The sequence below is a fragment of the Phodopus roborovskii genome, unplaced genomic scaffold, assembly GCF_943737965.1.
Source record: "Phodopus roborovskii unplaced genomic scaffold, PHOROB, whole genome shotgun sequence".
Lineage (NCBI taxonomy): Eukaryota > Metazoa > Chordata > Mammalia > Rodentia > Cricetidae > Phodopus > Phodopus roborovskii.
Window position 1 is genome coordinate 21,093,681 of NW_026126418.1, and position 26,424 is coordinate 21,120,104.

Here is a 26,424-nt window from a genome sequence, read left to right on the forward strand (position 1 = left end):
TCTGGCACACACACACACACACACACACACACACACACACACACACACAGAGTCACACACCCCTAAGTCCTTTGATTCTTTTACACTGAGATTGCCTTCCCATCACAGTCAGCAAGTTCTAACAACTCAGTCTAGGGGAAAGCCAGGATTGCTGGTAACAATGTGTTCATACAGCAAAGGATCTCTGTCTGTTCAGGCTGCTTCTTGATCTTGTCAGAGTGAGAAGGGAGTTGCAGCTCCTTTCCTGGGGTAAGCTATTTGAGAAAGAAAGTAACCTAACACTAACTGCAGGCGGGGCGGGGTGATGTAACAGGAAGCAGTGATGTTTCCCTTCTGTGGCTGATCACTTACAATCTGACAACACTCCCCATCTACTCAGAGTAAGCCCTCTCTCTCCAGCGGTGCAGTCCTGTCTTAGTCTCAGGCTCCCTGCCTGGAGCTCACTCATCCTGCCAGCAGGACCATAGTGCAAGGCTTAGACTCTCCCACACCTCGTCTGATTGGAAACGCTGTCCTGCGAAATCTGAGAAAATCAAATTCCTTACTGAGACCATTTCACACAGAATTTCCTTAGGAGCGGTGCTGGGTAAGTGTATTATTTACAATTTTTATTCTCAGTAAAATTCTCAGGTAGTTTGACAATGTTTCTAGCAAGAATTTAACAAGTGGCATTGAAATAATGTTGAAACCGCCTTTTTAAAATTCTACATAGGAAAACTAGCGAGCCTTACTCCACAGTGCATACAAAATCTGTTACTAGTGTATAAAGGTATTTAATAAAATAAAATTAGCAGCTAATTAACAGTGTAATGGACTGGAAGGCAAATTTCTGAACAAATATTTTAATCCGGAAACAATGCCGTTTAAAACTAGTTCTACTATTAGCTAAATTCAGTCCTGACAGCTGGCAAACATCTGCCCCTCAGAAAGGGTCTTTAAATTTTCCACGTAATCAGTATTCTAAGGAAGGGGTGGCCGAAGACTCAAAAGTCCAAGAGTCTTCCTGTGTGGCTGAACACAAAGCAGGGTTAAAAGAAAAGCCACCAGCTTGGACTTTTGTTTGCCTTTCACTCCTATCTACACTTCATCCCCAACTACCAAACAGATGGCATATTCACTGTTCTTTGTTGCCAGATATGTGTAAATACCTTTGTTTTTGTTTTGTTCTTTTTTGTTGTTTGTTTTCTGGAGGGGGTGTTCTTGAGCTGTTTCCACTGTATTTAGATCACGAGTGTTTTACAAGTTAGGAAAGGAAAACAAAAACAAAAAACAAACAAAAACAAAAACAAACAAAAACAAAATCCAACAAAACAAAACAAAAAATTGAACTGCTCAGTGTTGTTAAGAAAACGTAGTGAATTCTGTATTCATTTTTTTTTAACTTTTGAGCTTAAGAGTGATGTAATTTCAACTGTCCTTCTGCAAATTTGCAGAATATGCTAGGAGCTGTCTATAGATACAAAAACGGTGATATGACCAGCAAGTGTATTAACTCATGAAACAGAGGAATTACATTAGGTATTCCAAGAAGCATTTGTGGAGCAAAGCTGAGATGAAACATCTGTAATGCTGTGTCCCACAGTACAGACTGTCCTGAGAATTTAAGAAACTAGTGTCTAGTTAACAAGTGGTTGTTACAGAGGCATCTCAAGTTATCTCGAGGGGATGTAAATCATCAGATTTGGATTCAAATTGTGTCTATTAGCCTAATTATTAAATTCTATGTTTTCTCACTTATGTGAAATTATACAGTGCTTAGATGCCTTTCAATACTATCTAGCAGTCTGACCACAGTCACCCATTGTCTGGCAAACACATAGTATATACAAACTCATCCTGAGTTAAGTCCTTAATGATTTTTGGCTCTGTTTCTATACATTTTTCAATGTAATAGAAACATTAATTTGTGCACTTGCAATTTTTAAAGGCATTGTAGCTAATTTATATTTTCAGTTTTTTATAATTATTATACCATTTCATTCTCAGATGTGTAGAAATTCATAAGGTGTTTTAAAGACATGGCTTTTTACAAATACTCGGTAACTGGAGAAAGAAGTAGAATGAATACATTAAATAACTGAATGTCATATAGTAACAGAAACTGAGAAGCACTATTCTAAGCCAGATTATTTTCTGAAATTAGGTATTATATTAATTATTGTTAACTAGTAACTATACAAACTCTTCCGATTTTTGTTGAAATAATGTTCCAAATGCATAATCATCTTGTATAATTTATTTAAATATCCTCATCTATATTAACAGCATTGGTTAAAACAATCTTTTTTAACCAAAAACCATAACAGAAAAATGCCAGGCAATGAATATTGATGGTCATTAGGCATAGACATTATCTGAGTTAATAACTGGGAAATAAAATAAGGATTCACATCATTCTAGAATGTGGCTTTTAAAATGTGTAAACAAATGTCTGAAAATCAAATTGTTTATATCTATGTTAGTTTTACTTTATAGGAGATATTCCTTATAGTGTCATAAAACCAATGCATATGGTCTTAGAAAAGTCCTAAATATGTCAAATAAAAATACAGAATTCAAAAGTGCCATGTCTCATGTGATCTGAAATATGTTTTACCTAAAATGTTCTATTTGTAAAGTGATATATTTAGATGGCTATTTGCAGCCTGTACAACAATAACATGTTATCGGTTTTATCTCTGCTTGCATTTTGATAGTAACTATTTATTCAGAATTGTTTTTTAATTTTGCAGATAAATTAATACAATTACCTTTAAAAAAATCAAAATAGGTATTCATGAAACAAAATTATTTCATGCTTTATACGTGACTTTGATTAATCTAGTAAAACTAATTCTGCTTTTAGAGGTCCAAAAGCCTAATTCCTTGTTTTGTTTGGGATTTAGGAAAGCTTCTAAAGCATTAATATAAGTCATAGCTTATGTTAGTGGAGGGGTCGAGTCTATAGTACAGCTTACCTCCTGACTCATTCAGAATTAACTCACAATAAAGGTGAGTGACTAGTACACAACTGATGAGACAACAAACATTTCTCTGGGCCCAGTTTTGTAGACCAGTCTGTGGATGAACTCTAAACATGTATTTTTTTTAATGTAATATTTTTCTACAAAGAACCATAGTGCAATATTAAATTATTTTAAAAAATCTCGTTTAATATGTAAAAGTATTCCAATGCAATTGTGTAGAGACAATTTACAACTTTACAAAATTACAAATAAGAGCTGCATCATCCTGACTAGGTGTGTCAGCCTTTTCCTCATTTACTTGTATGGAAATTCTCTTCCTGCACAAAATCTTTGATTAATGGCAGTTGCACAATCTCCAAGTATCTGCAGTTTACTCATTTAAAAATTTTTAGGTAACTTGAGAAAGAAGTGGAAACAACACATTAAATAACTCAATGTTTTTTTTATTACTTTTAAAGTCATGTGTAACTTTGAATATAGATGATCATAATTGAATATTAAGTGCAACAATGGATAGCATATAATTAATTGCAAAATTTGGTGAATAAAAATGAAGTTATCATGCTTAAGGAAAAGTGAAAAACATAAGCTATATATCATAATCACATTATAATATTCATTTGACAAAAAGAAATATATTTTTATGTTCTGTTACAATTTTCAGGAAAGCAGAAATTTCTCAATAAATCCAGGTGATTATTTTTTCATGTGTAATTTAGTGTTACAATATTTGTCAGTGTATTAAAGACAAATAATCTCAACACTTTTTAAATTATTTCAGTTTTTAAATTAATGAATTATTTTAGAAAAAAATTTAATTTTGAAGAGCACATAAAACATTTTACTCTTAGCCAGGCAGTGGTTGTATACTCCTTTAATACCAGCATTCAGGAGGCAGAGGCAGGCAGCCGATCTATCAGTTTGAGGTCAGCCTGGTCTACATAGTGAGTTCCAGGACAGACAGAGGTATACAGAGAAACCTAGAGAACCAAAAACAAACAAACAAACAAACAAACAAACAAAAAACCAAAAAACCCCCAAATCAACAAACAAAACAGCTCCCCCCAATCCCAATCAACAATAACAGACTCCCAAAACAACCATTTTACTCTCTAGTATTATTAAATAAATAAATTTATCATTAGCCATGAACCAAATTAGGGTCCGCTAGCTTGCTAGAAATATTATTACATGATAGGTTTTATTTTTAAAGAACATATTTCTTTCACTTTTTCTCTTCAGTTAGCTTCTTTATGTAACACTATATTATGTAACAAACACATTAATATACTGCATGCAAATGTGGTCAAAATAGTGTATAAAGGATTTTAAAAGGAAAGGAGTTTAATCCATACATGGTTTAAAAAAATGATGTTACATTTTTCTGCCTTCTAGTCAATTAAAAAGACAAAATATCTAATGCAACATGAGCTAAAGTAACAGAATAATGAATTAATCAATTACTTAATCCTATGGTACTGGAGTTGTAACTCAGTTTTTTTTATGCATATAGAGTATTTTTTATTTAATTTTATATAACAAAGTCCAATTAAATGAAAACAAACATTTATACACAATATTTGGGAATTTGGGCGTCGTTCTTTCCAAACTACTTCCTGCTGGTAAGGGGCGCTGTCTTGGGGGATTCGAAGAAGATTCAGATATCCTAGCTGTAGTCTGTAGGGCTGTTTTGTCCAGCTGTTTGGAATGGTTGTAACTCAGTTTTATTGCAGTCTTTGGGTAGGACTTATTTTTAAGAGAACCCTTGCTCTCCTTAGCACTATACCATTTTTTTTTTTAACTAGAAGAAACTACCTTCACAGAGCACACACTACCATAAAACACCTTACCATTATGGCTCTATTCAGGCTTAACCCAAGTTAATTGAGTTTAACCTGAGTCCAGTTGTGTTTCTCAGAAAACCTGTAGTAAATCGTCAAACTACATTTAAACTATTAAGTAAACAGCAGGTTGGTTTGTGAGAGTGTTCTTATTACACCTCAGTTTCTTGGAAGGTCCTTCCCGTGCTCTTGGATACATAAGGCTTACTTTAACAATGAAAACTAGTGTAAACTTGTCTTATATTCAAACACTAACTGGAGATCAATAGTTATGCAGTGATTTTGTGTATATTTAACTCAATCTAGCCTACTTTCTAAGTATAATTTGAAGGGGAAGTTGAGTCTTTGGTCAAAGTTTGAGGGAGGAATGAATGCATTGCATTTTTAATAGAAAATGATAAAGTTGAGAAAAATAATTTCATAGTACAAAACTTATTAATAATCCTGCAGCTATTTTTTAATATGAGAGGCAAAAGAGAGATCTGCTTAGTTTAATAAATGGAAACCTAATATTAGAATAACAGGCTTAGTATTTTATAAAACAGGTTGCCTATGTGCACTCCTTCAAGAACTTACTTTCAATAAAGTTTATATTTTAAAGACCTTTGAAAGAATATTCCAATATTCTTTCCTGGCTAAGGAAAAACAAGTTATACAATTGCTTTAGAAATTCAGATGTTATGTCCACACATGAGCCCAGTAGACTCTAGCCCTACAATATCCAAATGTGAATATCAAGTTTATCACTTGTTAGTTTTCCTTCATCATCTATAAACTGTGAGTGATAGCCATGCTTTACAAGGATTAGAATGAAGTATGTGAGAAAATATGTGGATTGTGTTTAGCAGAATGTTTGGGTGTAAGTAGATGCACAGTTTATTTCACAGATCATCAGGTCTTTCTGAAATACAACTGAAGCCATAATGTGTATCTGTACAAAAAAATCCAACATTTAGACAATGAAAATACAGTCTACTCATATGACAGGACATGAACAAGTGTAATTTACAACTGTAGTATTCAAAACGATTATCCTTTTGTCCTCATGTAATATGTAGCAGAGCAAAAATCTTGATTACTATTTCTACATAAACTTAGAATTTAGCATGGCATGAGGGTTTTTATGTGTAAATCCTGCACTTACAAAGCAGAGGCAGAAGGATTACCCCAGTTTAGAGGTCAGCTTGGGATATTAATAAGCTCTAGTACAGCATGGGCTGCAGAGTGAGATGCTGTCTCAAGTAAATAAATAAATAAATTACTGTTAAGAGTGTCAAAAAAATTTTAGTTGTGAGTACTACAACATCCACAGAAGCTTAAAACAAAAAGAATATTGAGATCCAACAAACTCAATTTATGTAATTAAAAGTCTTTTTGGTTATTTGGGGTTTTAGACTGTCTTGTAGTAGATATTTCTAATTACTTTTTAATGGTAAACACGTTTTCTTATATATTAAAATCTCTCAAGAATACCTGTGCAAGACATTTAGGTTATGAAAGGACTGAGGTAATTTATTGTAAGAGTTTGATTTGGAGTATTTGTGGGTTATGACCTTCTTGAGAATGTGGTAAAAACTGAAAACCCTTTCTGAAGAGACAGTAAACATGCAGATAAACTTCATTCACAGAGACACATTTTTTTTTAATATGACTGTATGGGATTCACAGGATTTCCTGTTTGAGGGAGCTTGCTTTCCTGACTGTCATCTATAGAGGGGCTTTCTCATTTGCTTTTCTGTCAAGATTGCAGTCTGCTGTCTTGGTGGTGCACTTTGAGGAAGAAAGCCTTCTTGTTCTTCACATCATGGTTTAACCCCACAGGGGACACCTCTGTTATAACTCATTTGACTGTGTGGTTATTTCTATTAAGAAAATACTAGGATTAAACTGTGCGGCATGGACAGAAGAATTAAAGAAAAGGAATTTTCACTGCTAAAGTATGAAAGGTTAAAGCTGTTTTAGAATACCCCAAGAAAGACATATAATGTGAGTGGTGTAGACTTCATTAGATTGATTCTATTTCAGTGTGATTACCTCCTCATGTTTCATCTACAATCCAGAGCTGTCCAATTAGTACATGTAGAAACTAATGTACATACACAGCTTTGATATGTTAGACAAGACCATACTTAAACAACTGACCACCAATCTTGTGACAAAAGGAGAAAAGTAGACTACTGATAGCAACATATATTGAGTTCATAACTCCAACGGAATCACTGGACTGTTGCCCAAAACACAGGCCCTGTTCTATGTGTCATAGGGGGCTGAAGAGATAGCTCAGGGGTTTAGAGCACTGGCTGCTTTTCCAGAGCACCTAGGTTCAATTCCCAGTACCTGCATGGCAGCTCACAACTGTCTGTAACTCCAGTTCCAGGGGGATCTGACAACACCCTCACACTAATGCACATAAAATAAAATTAAATAAATTATATAATAAAAAAAGACCTCTTAAGTGAGGACTAGGCAGTCCATTGGATCAGTTTTAGCCCTAGTATATGAATGGACTTTGGGAGCCCATTCCACATAGAGGGATACTCTCTCAGTCTAGACACATGGGGGAGAGCCTGGGTCTGCTCCAAATGATATGACAGACTTTGAAGACTCCTCATGGAAGGCCTAACTCTCCCTGGGGAGCAGAAAGAGGATGGGATGGGGGAACAGGGGAGGGTGGGAGAGTTCAGGAATTGGGATTGATATGTAAAAAAAGCTTGTTTCAAATTTAAATAAAAACCCAATAAAGGGTCTTCCACGTGACAAGGGCTTGTTAAGTTGAAAACCATGTTGACAACTCTTTGTTAACTTTTATATATTTTAATTGGATGGAGTTTTGTTCTTTAAATATTGACACATACTATGATTAAACAATGCATCACTGTATAATGATCATTTTAAGACTTAAAACATGGACTATGGCATAGCAAAATCATTTGTAAAGAGTGTAAATAAGGAAAATAATATGAGAAATTGAGTTAACTAAAAATGTGACAAGTGTTAAGACAATTAAGGTTTCAGCGCTGTCAACTGTGTTGTTGAGATCTTACTATTAGATCAGATCTCACTTGAAAGCCCTCCTCTCCAAATTACCAGAGTCAAAAGTTTTCTTCTTAAGAAAATTGTTTTTAAAAACAATACAAGCGTGCCTATATATAATAACTCATGTTTTTATTCAACCTTGTTCTACAGCTATATGTGTTAGTTCACAATGAATATAATAAAACTAACAGGGTTTATGTCTGAGTTTGGCAAATTTTCAAGAACACCCCCTAAATGTATAGTGCATTCACTATACATCCACTGAGGTGTATTCACTAAGTTCTGAACTTCAGGATTTAAGGACCACGTTTTTCAACCCTTTCATATTACATGTAACTTCTGAAGTGGCAGACCTGAATACATTTAAAAAACCTACTCTAATGGACTCTTTCTAATTCAGAGATATTAAACAGCTGTCTAAACCTGTGTGCCCTCGGAGGATTTTGTTACGTCTAGAGATAGTTTGTGCTATGAAGAGAAGGTAGGTTTGTGCACTCAGACAGTAGTCATTTCTATCTGGTTTAACTTCAAATACTGTTCCATATCTGAATTGATATTTTCCAAAAATCTAAAAGCATCTCAATCTAAAAAGGGAGCTTTTCTATCTGGACATATGTCACATGTATCCATTCCAAAGTGAAAAACCATTTGAAGTAAAATTAAATTTGTATAAACACCAAAAATCATTTTGTAAGCATTATACTTAGAAGTTTATGACAGCTCAGTGAGGGACGTCTTACTGGAGTAAAATGGAGTAAAACACTTTTACTGTTGGCCACAGACAGATGCATCATTGTAGCCTCCGGCTGTGAAAACTAACCCAACTCCTCATTACTCATGGGCTCAGTATTCTTAGCATACAGACCTCAAAGTTCCTTCTTCCCTTTGTGGAGCTCCTCAGCTCTAGAAAATTGGCTTGATGCTGACACTTCTAATATAAATCAACACAAATTAAAGGGAGATAAATATGCCAACTAACTTTTTGTATGTTTTTTAATGACCACACCAGCAACCAAAGTTTCTCACTTTTCTGTTGTGTGACTCATTATAACCATTTGATGTGAGCTCTGCCCAAGTTACTGCTTAAAACCAGGTTGTGCCTACCCCACTACTGTCCTCTCATGCTTTTCAACTACGTAGTATGTTGGACTTTTCCTATAATATTAAGCATCTTACAACAATCATCTACCATAATTTACACAATTGTTATATTTGTTTGAACTTTGTCTATTCTTTTAACATGTTCATTTTCCATGTACAAAGGCATTTCACTAATTTCCTAAACTTTTCTAGAAATGTCTGAATGTCATTGGTGCTTTAAATTGCTCAATAAATGGTTGAATGAATGGATTTTATATGTTTGTCTCTATGCCACAGAAAACTGCACATTGACCTCATGGTTTTAGATGTTGGAGCTTCAATTCTGAATGTATTAGGTCTCTGCACATGTCCAGAAAGGAAACATCTAGAAATTAATGACTATTGTATTATCCTCAGTTCGTCTAACATTTAGCCCTACACTGTCTTCATGAGGGAAATAAACAAAAGGATGCTTTCTGTGATGAGCTTGGTGTTCAGGTTTCACTGAATTCTAAGCAATGAGCCTTCTAACTAGTATAAATAAGAATAGAGCCCAGAATTTTGACACAAAGTATTGAAGCCTTTCCACAAGAGGCCCAACAATGGCTGAAACTGGCAGAATTATTGTTGAAACTGGCAAACTTGCCAACTGTTGGCTCCTGACAAAGCCTTACTCCATTACTTACTGCCTTTCTGGACAATGGAGCTAGGTCATCTAAAAAGCAAAAGGCTTAGCAGTGGAGATGAAAGAAAGTAAATCAAGCATTTAAAAAGAACACATGTGGGAGAATGCAAATTTGGTTTAAAAGCAGAAAAAAAGTTTAGTAGGCATCAAGTTACATCCTTGTCCTCTGTAAGTCATTAAGACTTTTAATGCTAATCAACCCGTATTTAATAAAAATTCTCAAAGGAATGCTCTCAATATCCTTCACATGTGTACAGTTTTGTAGGTTTATTAAACTTAAAACCTAAGCACTATTTTATGAACTCAGAATATGCATTTATATGCATAGAAACGGATTCTGACACACACACACACACATACACAGTCATGATTAAATAAAATCTTGATCTGTCACCATGCTCCATTTTTGACTTTCACCAAATGTATCTTTTGAGCTGATATAATTTGCAAGTTGTAAAAATAACATCCAGTCTTTTTTAAGTTAGATTCCCTGTTTGCTTGAGAGTCATAGAACTAACCATTCATTCATGAAGAAACATCACATAGACATTCACTCTGAGCCTAGATATTATGTAAGTCAGAAATACAATAGCTTCTGGAGAATAAAGAGTGACGTCTATTATATTTGGATACATACAATGTATATTCAGAGCATAGTGAATGAAATATGTATCATATTGGCTTGATGCTGACACTTCTAATATAAATCAACACAAATTAAATATGCCAACTAACTTTTTGTATGTTTTTTAATGACCACATCAGCAACCAAAGTTCCTCACTTTTCCGTTGTGCGACTCATTATAACCATTTTCTATTTTACCCTTAATCTCTAGTAGCAACAATGACTACATTTTTAAGCCATAAACAATGAACTGCATCATACTCATTATGCTCTGCACTGCTGAAGTACTGCTAAACATCAGAATTAAAACAACTTCTTGTTGCCGTTCTATTCTATCATTTAATTCTCAAACTTTCTGGCTTCATTTGAAGTGTTCACTCTTAAGTAGTGTATTTATGATTAAATTGTTATCATACAGCTTAGAATCATGGCCTAACTTTTAAAATTTAGTCTTAATTTAATGTGTTTCTAGAATGCAAACATTTCTTTTTTTTTTTTGCATATAGAGTATTTTTTATTTAATTTTTTATAACAAAGTTCAATTAAATGAAAACAAACATTTATACACAATATTTGGGAATTTGGGCGTCGTTCTTTCCAAACTACTTCCTGCTGGTAAGGGGCGCTGTCTTGGGGGATTCGAAGAAGATTCAGATATCCTAGCTGTAGTCTGTAGGGCTATTTTGTCCAGCTGTTTGGAATGTAGGATCAGCTTGTACTCTGTTTCAGGCGGTCTGGTGTGATCAAACCATATTAGTCTGGAAGGAATCCACATCTTTTCATTTTCTGTGGAAACAAAAATAGAAATACTTTTCCCCAGTAACTTGTTCTTCAACTTAAATTTTGGAGTCAAAGCGTTTTTTTTTTTTTTTATTATTTTACATGTCGATCCCAGTTCCCTTTCCCTCCCTCCCTCCCTCCCCCCAAGCCCTCCCTCCCTCCTTCCCTCCCTTTTGCCCCCTCTACCCTCTCCCATGCACTCTAAACACCCTCCCCTCCCAACCCCCCACCACAATACAATATGTAGGGGAATGCCATCCAGTTGGGGTCATGTAGATCTGACAGGTCCTGTGAAGTAGGGACTAGGGCTTCTCTCCTATCTCTAGAATAAGGCAGTTATCCCTCCATGGGGGATATGTTTGCAAAGTCCTTTTGTGCACCAGGGATATATCCTGGCTCCACTGTCTGAGGTCTCTTAGACTGCTCAGACCTTCTGGCTGAGACCCATATTCAGGGGGGTCCGAGTCAGACCCCTGTTGGCTTCCCAGCTATCAGTCTAGTGGCCCTTAGCTCCTCCTTGTTCAGGTAAGCTGTCTCTATGTACTTCTACCGCATGGTCTTGTCCTCTCCATCTGCTTCTGGGTTCTAGTTTGACTCAGTGTTTATGTATGGGTGTTTGCTCCTGTTTTCAACAGGCATTAGTTGAGGACTCCATGGAGAAGTTAGTTGTTGATCTCACTCTCCGGGAAGGGCATTTATGATAGCCTTTCCACGGAAGCTGAGATTGTTGGTTGGGAGCAGTCTTGTAGTTCCCTCGACCTTTCTTTGTGTTCAACTTTATCTTCAAACCAATATTGGCTCCCTCTTTTATGTTCTCTCTTTCTGTCTCTGTCTCTCTCTCTCTTTCCTATTTTCCATTCCTAACCAGGCTCAATCCTCCTGGTCGCACATGCCTTCCTCTCCTCCCTCTCATTTTCTCCTACTTCTCTCTCCATTAGCTGTCCTCCCCCACTATACCTGAGGTCTGGGGGACTTGTCCCTTCCCAGTTCTGTGAGGGACTTTATATGAATCTCTTAGAATACAACTTGTATCCTAGTTCCTCTGGTGATGTGAATTATAGGCTGGTGATCATTTGATCTAGGTCTAAAATCCATATATGAGTGAGTACATACTGTGTTCCTCTTTTTGTGACTGGGTTACCTCATTCAGGATGGTTTCTTCAAGTGCCATCCACTTGCCTGCGAATTTCAAGATACCATTATTTTTTTCTGCAGAGTAGTATTCCATTGTGTAGATGTGCCACATCTTCATTAACCATTCTTCAATTGAAGGGCATCTAGGTTGCTTCCAGGTTCTTGCTATTACAAATAGTGCTGCTATGAACATAGTTGAACAGATGTCTTTGTTGCATTGATGTGAATCCTTTGGGTATATGCCTAAGAGGGGGATTGCCGGGTCCTGTGGTAAACTAATTCCCATTTTCCTGAGGAACCGCCATACTGATCTCCAAAGTGGCTGTATGAGTTTGCACTCCCACCAGCAGTGGAGGAGTGTTCCACTTTCTCCACATCCTCTCCAACATAAGTCATCACTGGTGTTTCTAATTTTAGCCATTCTGGCAGGGGTAAGATGGTATCTCAAAGTTGTTTTGATTTGCATTTCCCTGATAGCTAAGGATGTGGAGCATTTTCTTAAGTGTCTTTCAGCCTTTTTGATTTCCTCCATTGAGAATTCTTTCTTCAGTTCTGTACCCCATTTTTTAATAGGGTTATTTGGTGTTTTGTTGACTAGTTTCTTGAGTTCTTTGTATATTTTGGAGATCAGCCCTTTGTCGGATATAGGATTAGTGAAAATCTTTTCCCAGTCAGTGGGCTGCCGTTTGGTCTTGTCAACTGTGTCCTTTGCCTTACAGAAGCTTCTAAGTTTGAAGAGGTCCCATTTATTAATTGTTTCTTTCAGTGTCTGTGCCCCTGGAGTTATGTTCAAGAAGCGGTCTCCTATACCAATTTGTTCAAGGGTACCTCCTACTTTCTCTTCTAATGCAAACATTTCTGATTGCTTTTATTTTGTATTTTTCATAAATAATGTATCCTGATAACGTAAGTGCTGAAACATCTGATAAGACAATGCAATACTGTGCAGCGTATTTTCTTCATTCCAGGTAGTACATACCAGGAAATAATACAGGAATGTGACATAAATAACATTCAAAAAAGACAAAATGGCAATAATTTCTAACAGGTGGATTTGATTAAGCTATGAAAAAGGCACTTAAAAATAAATTATCCATAGGAAAATATATACTTCATTGAAATTTCAAGTCAAGCACTTTTGAGGGCAAAAATGATTAATTTCTCAATTTTCAGAGCTACTTTACTTTATCAAGCTAGCATCAATCTCTAGAGCAACAAATGAGTTTCCCATTTATACTTGTTCAGAAAAACAGTGCCAAAATAATTCCTCTTTTCCATCTAGATTCAGCTTTGGCAACAAATACATTTGAGAGCCTTTAACCAAATACTACTTATAAGTTGAGTACGGTATGTCAAAATATTTAATACTAAATTACACCTGTGAAATTTGCTGAGTATTTTTATAATTACTGCAATTAGCTCTCTATTGCATAGAGAAATTTTGGAACTACATAGGATAGATGGTAAATCATATGGTATAGCATGTTTGACTCTTGTATATGCTGGTCTCCCTTTACTCTGTGAAACATCTCCCTGCAAGTGATTGGCACCAGTGATTAAACCACTGCCTACAAAGTGAAATAGTTCCTGAATCAATTTTGTAATTCATGATGTTACCTACAAACAGATGTTATTCATAGTATTTGATAAGAGTCATTTTAGTTAACTCCTGTTGAGAATTACCAGCTTCAGAAAGTTCTAGAAAAACATTTCTTTCTTTTGTTTGTTTGTTTTGTTTTTTTGAGACAGGGTTTCTCTGTATAACCCTGGCTGTCAGGGAATTCACTCTATAGACCACACTGGCCTCAAACTCCTAGAGATCCACCTGTCTCTGCCTCCGAGTGCTGGGATTAAAGGTTTGCAACACCATTACCAGGATTAGAAAAACATTTGTATGTACCATAGTTTGGTCAAATATTTAAAAACCCATAAACATTTAACACTACCTAAAGTGTTTCACTTTTGAGGAAATCCAGAGCATCACACTTGCTACAAGTAGCAGTTTGGAAGAAAAGCTTGGAGACATGTTTAGAAGTTGATGAAATTGGAAATCAAAGGAACAAAATCAGAACAATTCACCTTTATTAACAGTAATTATTAATAACTAAGTGAAAAATCTGATATAAAATCAAGCCAGGAATGGAATTTGAAAGTAAAAGGAACTATAAAAGACAAGAGAAACACTAAAACTCAGTAGGTTGAATTTATACACTTAAATGTATATGTATGATGTGTGTGTGTGTGTGTGTGTGTGTGTGTGTGTGTGTAACAATACTAATCAAAGAATAAGAAGCTGAGAATTTGAGAATGAATGGAGGGAAGTGTGGAAGGAGTTGTAGGGATAAAAGAGAGGGGGAATGGTGTAAATATAGAACACATATATGGAAATCTCAAAAAAACAAAATGATTCATTAACAAAAAGGAAAATTGAATTAAATGAGCAAAATAACAGGATATAATAAGAGACTAGACCAGAAGATAGGCTGGCTCAGTAAGACATTTTATTTGCCCCAATTAAACAACAACAACAACAACAACAAACCAAACCCAATCTCAAAGCATTTCACTTAAGATGTGGAGGGACTATGTACACGACCATGGGTGATGGACACTACAGAGTAGAATGTACTTTTTAAGTTAATAAGTAAACCTAAAATCTTGTTGAGAAAAAAAACTTTATCTCATGTTTTTGGGTACTTGGGGTTAATGGTTAAGCCTAAGAGTTACTACCTGAGATAAGCTCCAAGAAGTGTCTATTAAGTTATGAAAAGCAAATAGATTTACTGTCTTCTTGTTCTTAAGATTGAACTCAGTTTGTCAAGATAGTGGCTCCACCTCTAAGTGGTGGTGTCTTGAAGTCTAAACAGTTGATACATTCCAGTTTCTCAGGATAGTTTCTGAAAAGACAGTCATCACACTGGAAGGATCAGGGCTATTAGGAAAAATTTAAATCCTTTTCACCAAGCCTATCAGACAGTGTGAGGTGGTTCAACACAGCTGAAAGTAATGCATAAGTTTCCCAGAGTGTTCTGAAAGTTGTCTCTTTACCTGCAGATCATAAGAATATGCTCTGCAGACATGCTAGGTTTAAACACATAATAACAGCACAGGTGGGTAAACAAGTCACATGTTTAAGTGGTCATCTTTTTCTAAAACTACCAAACTCTAAGCATTCACACTGAAATACAAAACAAACAAAAGATATATGCAAGACTTTCTTTTTAAGACTTGGCTCTGAATCGGTAGTACTGGTAGCAATTCCATTCAGAGGCATTTTTTCCCCCCTCTATGAATCACTGTAACTTACAAGTGTCAGAAACTTGCTATTAATTCAAATTACAACTTTTTTTTTTTACTTTCACTGGACTCAGGAGTAAACACTCATGCACACATACACATGTGCACACAAGGATAGACATGCACATAATAGGACACACATGCATGCATGCACATATTCACACATGCCCATATATATGCATGCACACTTAAACACACTTGAAAGCATACATTAACTCAAGGGGTTTTCTTTTTCCTTTTATTTTTTTGCATTTCAAAAAAATACTAAAATAAAATATTAGTTAAAACAAAACAATCACATCAAGACTGGATAAAGCAAATTAACTGAAGGAAATGAGCCTCAAGAGAAGGCACAAGAATCAAGACCCACTCATTCACACACTCAGGAGTCCCATAAAAATACTAAACTGAAAGATATATATATATATATATATATATATATATACACACACACACACACACACACACACACACACACACACACACACAGAGGACCTGTGCAGATCTGTGTTGGCCATGTGATTGCTTTTTCAGGTGCTGTGAGTTGACATGAGCCTTGCTTAGTTGATTTAGTGGGTCTTGTTCTCCTGATGTCTTCCATCTCTGTTGGTTCTTACATTCATTCTGTTTCCACTTCCACAGGGTTCCCTGAGCTCTGAGGGGTGGGATTTTATGGAGACATCCCATTTAGAATAGGGTGTTCCAAGGTCTCTCTCTCTCTCTCTCTCTCTCTCTCTCTCTCTCTCTCTCTCTCTCTCTCTCTGGATGTGGGTGCCTGTTCCACTGCTGCAGGAGGAAGCTTCTCTGATGATGGCTGAGTAAGGCACTCACTGATCTATGAGTAAAGAAGAATATTAATAGGAGTTACTTTATTATTACTTCTTTTTAGACCATTAATATTGTTTTACCCTAGGTCTCTGGGATATTTAGTCTTTGGTTCTTTGTCACCCAAGAAGTGTTGGGTATGGATTCCATCTCATGGTGGGTCTTAAGTCAAATAGGGATAATCAGACAATGGTTGGTTAGATTCAAGGATTTTTTAAAAATTTAAATTAGAAACAATCTTATTTTATTATCAATCCCAGTTCCCTCCCCCTCCCATCCTCCCATGCCTCCACCTGACCCCCATCCCATCCCTCTTCTGCTCCATAGAAAGGGTGAGGCCTTCCATGGGGGATCATCAAAGTTTGTCACATCTTTTGGGGCAGGGCCTAGGCCCTTCCCCATGTATATAAGCTGAGAGTATCCCTCTATGGGGAATGGGCTCCCAAAATCCATTTGTACACTAGGGATACATACTTTTCCATTACCAGAGGCCCATTTACTGCCCAAGCCTCCTAACTGACACCCACATTCAGGGGCTCTGAGTCAGTCCTATGCTGGTTTTCCAGCTGTCAGTCTGGGCCATGAGCTCCCCCTTCATCAGGTCAGCTGTTTCTGTAGGTTTCCTCAGCCTGGTCTTGACCCCTTTGGTCATCACTCCTCCCTTTTCACAACTGGATTCCAGGAATTTGTCTCAGTGCTTAACTTTGTGTCTCTGCTTCTGCTTCCATCAGTTACTGGACGAAGGCTCTAGGATGGCATATAATGTAGCCATCAATCTCATTAGAGGGAAATGGCATTTAAGATAGCCTCTCCACTATTGCTTAGATTCTTAGTTGGGATCATTCTTGTAGATCTCTGGACATTTCCCTAGTGCCAGATTTCTCTTTAAACCTATAATATATTCAAGGATTTTTCATCATTGGTTACCTATCATTAGTTTCCCAGATCCCATCATTAGTTTCCTAGAAGACTCAGAAAAAAGTATGCTGTAGATTTTTAAAAACAAAGCCAGATGGCTAGAATTCAGACAAATAAATCATACTCATTAAATTTCAAGTCAAAGCTATTCCCCTATATTCTCATCACACATTGTACTTCTGTGTTTTGACTTAAAGATTCAAAATGCACAATTGTAGACAGTCATACTGTGCTAATGTTCTGCAAAGTCTACTCTCTAAACTTTGTATCTCACTTGATGATTATCTATTATAAGTATCCTGTTTAAGTGAACACCCCTTTACTAGAACCTGTTTTGTCTGGGCATCAAGTTCTTTCCTAACTATTCACACATACAACCCCACCAGTAAACTGTTACCCTACACTAGGTTCTAGGTATCTGGAGATCACTTACCCCTGGTATGACTTTCTAAGTAATATATTATTTAGCTTTAGCATTTTGATTTTTACTTTAAGAAAGTGCAATCACATTTTCTGTGTCAATTACTTCTTTCACATATCATTGTACTTTTTGAGGTGCATCACTCTTGGAGTGTGTTGTGTGACATATTATTTAATACTACTGTAGCATTCCTTTGCATGAATATATCAGAAAGCATTTGCCCCTTCTCCTTCTGAGGAATGTTAGAATTGCTTCCAGCATTTGACCTTTACAAGCAAGGAAGTCAAATAGTTCCCCTATGTATCTCCCTATGCACCTGAATGCATTTCTTTAGACAAAATATTTATAAGATGTATTTCCTAAAGTTCCTAAACTTTAGGATATGTGGCCTTTCTGGAAGATGTCACTAGGGGCAGGCTTTGTGATTTCATAATCTCATCCCATTTGTGACTCGCTCTCTCTGCTTAGTATTTGTTGAGATGTGACCTCTCTGCTTCCCATTCCTGCTGCTATACCTCCCTGCGATGATTAGCTTACCCCTCTGGAGTTCTAAGTCAAAATAAACTCTCCCATCAGAAAAAAAAATATGATGATTTGTTTTAAGTTTCTTTTCTTTTCTTTCTTTTCTTTTTTTTTTCTTTTTTGCTTTTTGTGGTTGTTGTGTTGGCAGTGAGTTATTTTTCTAAACTTTTTTGTTATTGTTTCTTTGCTTCTGGTAGGTTCTCACTCTGTACCCTCAGATGACTTCAAATTCACTATATAGCTCCAAGCCCAGCCTCATAATCCTAGCAACCTCCTGCCTCAATCTCCCAAGTGATACTGAAATTAGATGCAGTCACACAGCTTATGCATAATGCTACCAGCAATTGCTAAATACTTTTGTCCTTCCCAGAACTTCTCTTTCCCATGAAGATTAGCCTTTGTTTAGTCTTGGGTCTGCATGAGACTGCTCTATCATGTCTTGAAGTTCTGTCCTGATGAGCCATAGCATGGCCTTTCCTTGCAGCCATTTCTTAAAGCATTGCTTCAGTATATGACTATATGAACATGTGACTTGTCCAATGATATTGTACATACTCTGACCTGAGTTTTATGGGAAGCCAGAAGGCAAATGTTGTGAGGTTAAGGGGCAAAACCATTTATCTGACATGATTCCTTTCATCAGGTGGTTGATGGGGGATGTCCTTCTGTACATATATATTTCTTTTGCTGGTTGATGCATAGAAGCAGGAAGATGGGCAGGGTGAGGAGAATTCTGAGAAAGGTAGGCAGAGAAGGCCAGAAAGAGAGGCCGTGGAGGGACTGGGAGGATAGGATGTGCCTGGCATTCTCTGGTAAGATAAGGACATGTAGAAATACATAGATTAGTAATTGTGTGTTAATAATTAAGACAGAGGTAGCCAATAAGAAGCCCTAGCCATTGGACAACAGTTTATAATAATAATAATAATAATAATAATAAAAAAGATGTATTTCTTGGCAATCCATAGTGCTGAACCAATTTAAATTCTCACCAACAGTAAATGAGATATTTATTGCACCACAGACTTCCCAAAACTGTGAATTGTCAAACTTTCTAATTTTGCCAGTCTGGAGGGTGTAACACAATATCACATTGTGGTTTTGATTTACATCTCTCTGGTCATGAATCATGGGGAATTTGCATGTAAAAAGAATAAAAATTTTCCTTTCAAACATTTTCTTCCAATTAGGTAATTGAAGTAGTTGATTTAGAGGAACTGTGACTAATCCACTTTTTTGTCGATTATCTATCTACCGTCTATCTATTTCCTGTCTGTCCATCATCTATCAATCGTATTTCTACAATCTATTATTGTATTATTTGTCAATCATTGGCCTGTATATCATCTTTCCTCTTTGTGTGTGTATAAGTAAGTTATGGAGTTTACAAACTACCTGAATATGACATATTTCTTTCCCCACTGTTGTAATATTAGCTTCTTATACATTAAAACATTATAGAAGGCATTGAAGTTTGCATCTTTCTCATAAGTCATAATTTGGCAAATACATAATTGTCTTTATAGGCATCAGTTGATTTATCTCCTTTATTTCTTCGAGGCTTTGATTTTCACTTAATATAGTTAAGTGTAGGTTTACTTCTCTTTAGCTTAATTGTTGACTATGGCATTATTTCATGAAGAAAGTTTATTTGCTTATGTATATATATTCTAATTCTTTTCAATATTCTCAAGATTTAGTTCATTTTAATTCCATTGTCCAGTTAATTTAAACGTTCTGCTAACTGAACAAAATTAGTTATTTCTTTTGCTTTTATCTAGATATCTTATACTTCCATGAGGTTTGTGTAGTAATATTTTTTTATGTTTCACATTGGATATTTATCTATTTTTACCACATTATTTGATACTGTATGTATTAATGTCTATCTTATAAAATGAAAGTACATGGTAACTCATACACTATAATTTTGCTAATATATGCAAGATGTTTATCAACCAAAATTAACTCCATATTTAATTTTATGTTAACCAGTGTAATTGGTTTCATGACCATTAGGGTTTAAAATCCAAGGGTTTAAAATATTCTTCCATGGTTATTTTGACTGGGATAAAAAAAATGAAAAACTTTGAATTATACTGAGAAAGAACACTGATGTCCCTCAGCTGTTTCTATTTCTAGTGGCATTTTCTAACAAGTTGGGAAAATATTTAAAGTAAACTTCAACTTTGAACTTGCTGAATTCCATATGGGTGCCAATAAAGCCTGAGGCTGAAGAGTTTTTATTTTTTTCAAAAGCATTTTTAGAAAAGTCCCTATTCTAGAATTAGACAATTTTGGTTCACATCTAAATAAACCTATTTATCCTAATAATAGCAATATTAGATTACAATTATATATAGAAATTATGGAAACATGATAAGATTTTCTGAATTATAGAGTAATATTACTCAGTATTAAAAAAGTTTTGGTTTATAAAATACTTTATTGCTTTTAAAAATATTCTTTTTTGATATGTTTTGCTGGTCACATAAACCTTTGTCTTGACATTATACAAATCCTTGACAATGACTTAGATGATTACTAAAGCATAACAGTGGATTATCAGATCATGAAGACAAAAATCAACAAATGTTTCTCAGATCACAATGGAAATTAAAAACATCACAAACACAAATTTGACATCTTTGAAGTTCAACTAATTTTAATAAAGTGTGAATGTAAATGAATGAAAAATATATTATGATTTCATTCTACTTTCAGCATGCACTCAACCTGGAAAGATGTATGCAAGCCAACATGTGTATTTAGCTTATTTAGTGGTAATAGATTCATTTATTACTAGCACTGTTATAAAGAGTTCAGGTTTGTTTTTGACCCTGCAAGCCTCTGTATTCTTCTTTGACTAGGTCTATGACTTCCCATTGCTTTTAATATTTCTACTCTGATAGTGCTAACTCTCTGCCCATACCTTGAATCAGCCAACTCATTCCAGTCCCTGACCCTTGACCAAACCATCACTCTAGGACTAACATTTCCCTAGGGCAATCACAGCAGCGTCCTTCTTACCAAAGTCACTTTTTCAGTGCCACCTCCTCAAAGGCTTTTCACGACTGCCACAGTCATCTTCTCTTTTTATTTCCTTTATCTGCTTTATTTTTCTTTATCACACTTACTACATATCTAATTATTGGTAAGCTTTCTCCTTAATGGCTTCAGAAGGCCAGGGACTATAGTATCCTTCAGTTACAGAGCAAAGCAGAGCAAAGGTACACTTAGGCAGACTCCACCTCCTTCTAGTGCTAAGATCTCAAGCAATAGGAAACATCTGCCTTCATGTTTTGTCCCTCAATGACCCATTATAAGGATACGTCACCATGCTACAAAGCAAAGCTCTTTTTTTTTTTTTAACTTCCAGGCTAGCTTAATGGTAACCTAAATGTGACAGATATATCTCCTCTAAACTTCCCTTTCAAGCATACCACATAAAACTGTAATTTTAACAGAGAAACACACTAGAACATACTCTTAAACTAAGTTCTGTAAAATCCCATTTTCTACTCATAATGTTACCAAATTCACAGGAATGTTCTTTTGTCATCCAGGGCCTTGTGATGATACACCAACTTGTGCTACCAACCTTCAAAATTTGGACTGTCTAACACGCAGGTATTGCATATATTTCAAAGAAATATTCAAAGTAATATCTTGGATTGCTAATAAAGTCAAGGATATTAAGAATGCATTAATTATAGGAACAAGAACTTCACAGAATAGTGTATAGATGACTTTAAAATACAAAGAAACTTTTAAGTAGGAACCCACTAATAAACTAATAACCCACTGATAAAGGTAGAATTACGCACACCTTTCAATTCAAAATTATTTTCTTAAGATATTGGGGAGTAGAATTAACCCTATAATTGTATTTCTTTGTCCAGATGACTAGGAATAGTAAGTTAATTTTGAATATGTCCTATCAGTTTTTTTTAATTCTAGTGATTCAATGAGGTTAGCCATACTCATACATATACGTCACATTACTCTAGAGAGGTTTTTAAATATTATAATATGACTAGGTTATTGATATGAATTGTCTTCTAAGACAATTCTTTTTTCTTTTTTCAAAAGCAAAGAGTCTTTTATTGTTGTTTAAGGAGCTAACTGCATTAACTCGGGCCTTTCTTCCGTTCATCACAGCGGATGGCGCGAGAAAGACCCTGAGGAACCGCAGACTCCTAGGAACCGCGAGGTGGTGAACTTATTGGGTTGCGTAATGGTAGCGAGTTCTTCATTTTCTTAACCACATAGTCATTGTTACTTTATACACCTATAAGTGGTGAGCTCAAGTTTTCCTATATTTGGAGAGCAGAAGATATCTTATTTATAAATAAGAGAACAAGAATATAGGGGAAGGAGTTTCAATATTTTGCTGTATTCCAGATATTATTTTTAGAGATCCCTAGAAAAGTGTGTGAATTTTATTCTGTCAAAGCATAGCAAGAGTGCTTCTAAAAAGACAGATGTGTTCAGCATTATAGAGCTATGGCAACTAAAATAACTGTGTCTATTGATAGTCCCCTTCCCACAGTATTTGATTATATTTCTTTACCCTAACTCATTTTTGGACTGAAAGGTTTTTAATAATTCAATAATGATTTTCCTATCATGGTATAATTATACTAAACTGTACTAAATTGTGTTAGCTTAAATTCAAAGCTCCATGAGATGGTTCCTTGTCTGTTTTTAAGCTGTGGGTTTTTTTTTTTTTTTTTTTTTTTTTTTTTTTTTACATATCGATCCCAGTTCCCTCTCCCTCCGTTCCTTCCTCCCTCTTTCCCTCCCCCCCCACATGTACCGACCACCCTCCCCCCCCCAGTCCACATGTAGGGTGATGCCCATGGAAGGATACTCCCTTAACCTAGAGACAGGAGAGAAGTCCTAGTCCCTACTTCAAATGACTTGACAGATTTAGATGACCCCTCCTGTAAAAGCTGTGGCTTTTTAAAAAGAATTCCCAAGTTATGCTGCTAGCCCTCAAAATAGACCTTTTGTAATAGTTCTTTGTCCCACTGGCTGTCTTTGGGAACTCATCATTGTTCAGTCCTTTTATGTGTCACCTTCCTCTGCACATTACATTTCAGATGACTCACAGCAAGGTTGGAGTGCTCCAATTGCGTACATATAAGTGACAGCTGCCTTTTCTTCCTGACATTTTCCAAGTGATGTTCTGCCAAATCACTTCTCATAACACTTCAAGTTGCTTCATATAGATGAGAGTGAAGAATCTATAACAAAAGATTTTTTTTCTTTTCTGGTTTTCCAAGACAGGGTTTCTCAGTGTAACAATCCTAGCTGTTAATGCTCTCTATAGACCAGGCTGGCCTCACACTCCCAGAGAGATCTGCCTCCCAAGTGTTGGGATTAAAGGTCTGCACTACTACTGCCTGGCAAAGCCAACTGGCTTTGGCGTCCCATTGTGCGTATCCATCATAATTTCATGTTGAAGAGGATAATATAATATTTTAGAATATCATTCCAATGTGCAAACTGTAGTGTGTATTTAGCAGTTTGGAAGAGCTGCAATGAAAGGTTTGGATTTAAACGGCTGTTTCTTTAGTTGCGTCATCTCATATGATTTACTGAGTGTGGGTCAGACTCTCTTGTGTGTATGTGTGTGTGTGTGTGTGTATGTGTAATTATTTTTATTTCTAACAATTAAATTTAAAGTACAAGTACCAATACATTTAAATTCTATCGAGAAATAGGTTCATAAAATCATTCCCATGGAGATGAAACATGTAACTAGAAGTAGCAACAGCCTTCAATTACATCTGTTTGAATCAATAGTGGTTTAGTTTTGGTTTAATAAAATAACTTAGAGCTGAGACAGATCAGAAATGATGCCTGTTCGTAGCTCAGTGTGATATGTTAAGGAACATATCACAACTCACTAACTCCTCCTGGCTCCTGTGTTCTAAGTCTTGTAAAGTGAGCAGATTTTACTGCAAGATTTTCAAGTCCACTCCAGCTCTGATAGTCTGGAATATTTGATTAAAATACTTTGACCTAATGAGGAGCTGAAAAAACAAAAACCAAAAACAAAACAACCCACCATCTGCATATCTTTCTGTCTAATAAGACTATAACAGTTTAGGTCTTCTAACTTTAAGCATTTTGGTAGGGTTAATTTGCACAGTCACTTGACACTCCAGAACTTGCCTGTAGGAGAGAAAGAAGGACACAGCTTCTCTGACTTGATTGCATTCTGAGAAGGATCTAATTCTATCACTTGCTCAAAACTTTCTGACTCCGAGATAGTAAAGATATTAATTTCTAATATGTTTCTAAACATTCCCAGGACCATTTCACATTTCAATCTTTATCTAGTGTGAATTGAACCTAAGATATTTCCCTCCAAATTAAAGACAATTGCTTCACACACCTTTTGTTGGTTTATTCTGACCATACTGGCTAACGATTCAGTTCAATAATTGTTACTAAACTAAGTAACCAAATTGTTTTGATTCTAGGTTCTATTTGATCTTTTTTTTTAACTTGAAGACTAGACTTTATTTGTTAATTCCATTATACTTAATGTTATTTTGAAGATAAATATAGCATTTTAAATCAATCTTGGTCTTAGACATATGGATATAAATATTGGTTCATAGTAAATACTTTATTATTGTTTTATTTTCTGTCTTGACTTAATTAACCTTGTTGTCAAATCAGGTAGATATCTCCTACCAGTTATATTAATTTTGATCAAATTTTGACTTAAAATTGCTATACTAGAATGAATACAGTAAAATATAATTTTTCTCTATTTGCTTATATTCACACTGGGTGTTGAATTGAGAACCTCAGACATGCTAGGAACAGGCTATACAAGAGCTACACACCTGCCTGTCTACAATCCAGGGGATCTGTGAGAGTTAGATTTCTATCAGCTATTTTTCACATTGACTCAGCTTACTCTGTGTGCCATCTTTGTATCTTTCAAAGATTTTAAAATTTTTGCCTACTTTACCTCTTCAGTTGTAGGCTCCTTTTTTGGCATGTTACATTAATGTGTAAAGTCCTACTAATATGTTTAGAAATATTGCTTATTTACTGGCCAGTAAAGAAAGATGCAACTCATTTACAGGCTGTGTTTCTGTTCAGATGAGCAAGTTTCTACTTTAAACATTTGAGAAATGTCTAGAACCTATGAAGAGACAAAGGGTGTATTTATAAAGGAGGCAGAGTTGTTCACTGAAGTTTTTACAGGAAGTTCCTGCTGTGGCTAAATGTTCTTTACTTTCTCAGACTACTATAGATATCTCACAAAGGAAAACCAAGCACAAATATTTGCAGCTTTTTATGTGCTGGCTCTAAAACCTTCTTGCCAGTGAAAAATAGACCTTTGATGTAAAGACAGTAAAGCTATGATCCAATCAGCCTGCTGCTGGAACTGCCAACCCTAGGTCCTGCTTCACTTTCATAGTGGTTGTTTGGAAATGTCTATTTCTTTGCAATCAGAACATTTTTATGTTCTATTATTGTTATCTGGTCCTCTACCCCTTGTTCTTATGGGTAAGAGTGTTTTGCCTGCATGCATGCACACCATGTGTATGCCTGGTGCCTAGCAAACTTGAAAGAGAGTACTGAATCCACTGAAACTTGAATTGCAGATAATTATGACCCATCATGTGGGTTCTGGGAACTGAGCACAGGTCCCCTAAAGAAGCAGCAAGTGATCTTAACCATCAGGCCATCTGTCTAGCTTCCTAGTACTCTATCTTTGAGATGGTCAAATTCATTTATATACAGTTATTTGAATCTTGAAATACATAAAATAAGTGGCATCAATTCACTCTAAAATAGGAAGACGTTTTATGAAGCTTTTCTAGTCTTGTTTAAGTTTCTAGTACAACACAAAAATTATCCAGGTCAAAATTTCACATTTCATTTATTCTAGGAGGGATTCTGAAAGACAGCGTCTCTGGGTTCTGGTGTTATTTTCGTTGTTGTTGTTTTACTCTTTATTTCTGCCATGTTCCTTTGAGTAGATTATTGTAATGTGGCTGTTTTACTTTATGTATATATGAGTCTTCAAGACTATAAAATAAATGCACTTCATTTCAGACATAAAAATTTAACTTCACCCCAAAAATCATTTTTACTTCAATATTTGTCAAGAGTCTTGTGTGACATACATATTAATTTAAAATCTTTCTTAAAGCTGTGCTTGGTAGCATATAAATGTTATCCCAGCACTTGGGTAGCAGGTTCAGGTGAACGGAAACTCACAGTCTGGGCTACATAATGAGAACTTGTTACAATCAATC

General features: G+C 35.6%; 1 protein-coding gene across 2 annotated transcripts in view; it reads left to right on the top strand.

Annotated features, from left to right (window-relative positions):
- Positions 1 to 419: 419 nt before the first annotated feature.
- Calcrl (calcitonin receptor like receptor) overlaps positions 420 to 26,424 on the top strand; it is a 90,322-nt gene continuing 64,317 nt past the window's right edge. The window contains exons 1-2 of one of the 2 annotated variants that reach the window (XM_051184369.1): positions 421 to 586; positions 21,697 to 21,760. The gene's annotated coding sequence lies outside the window, so the exon portion shown is untranslated. Of the gene's footprint in view, positions 587 to 21,696; positions 21,761 to 26,424 lie in introns of both variants that reach the window. The other variant, XM_051184368.1, reaches the window with a different exon arrangement.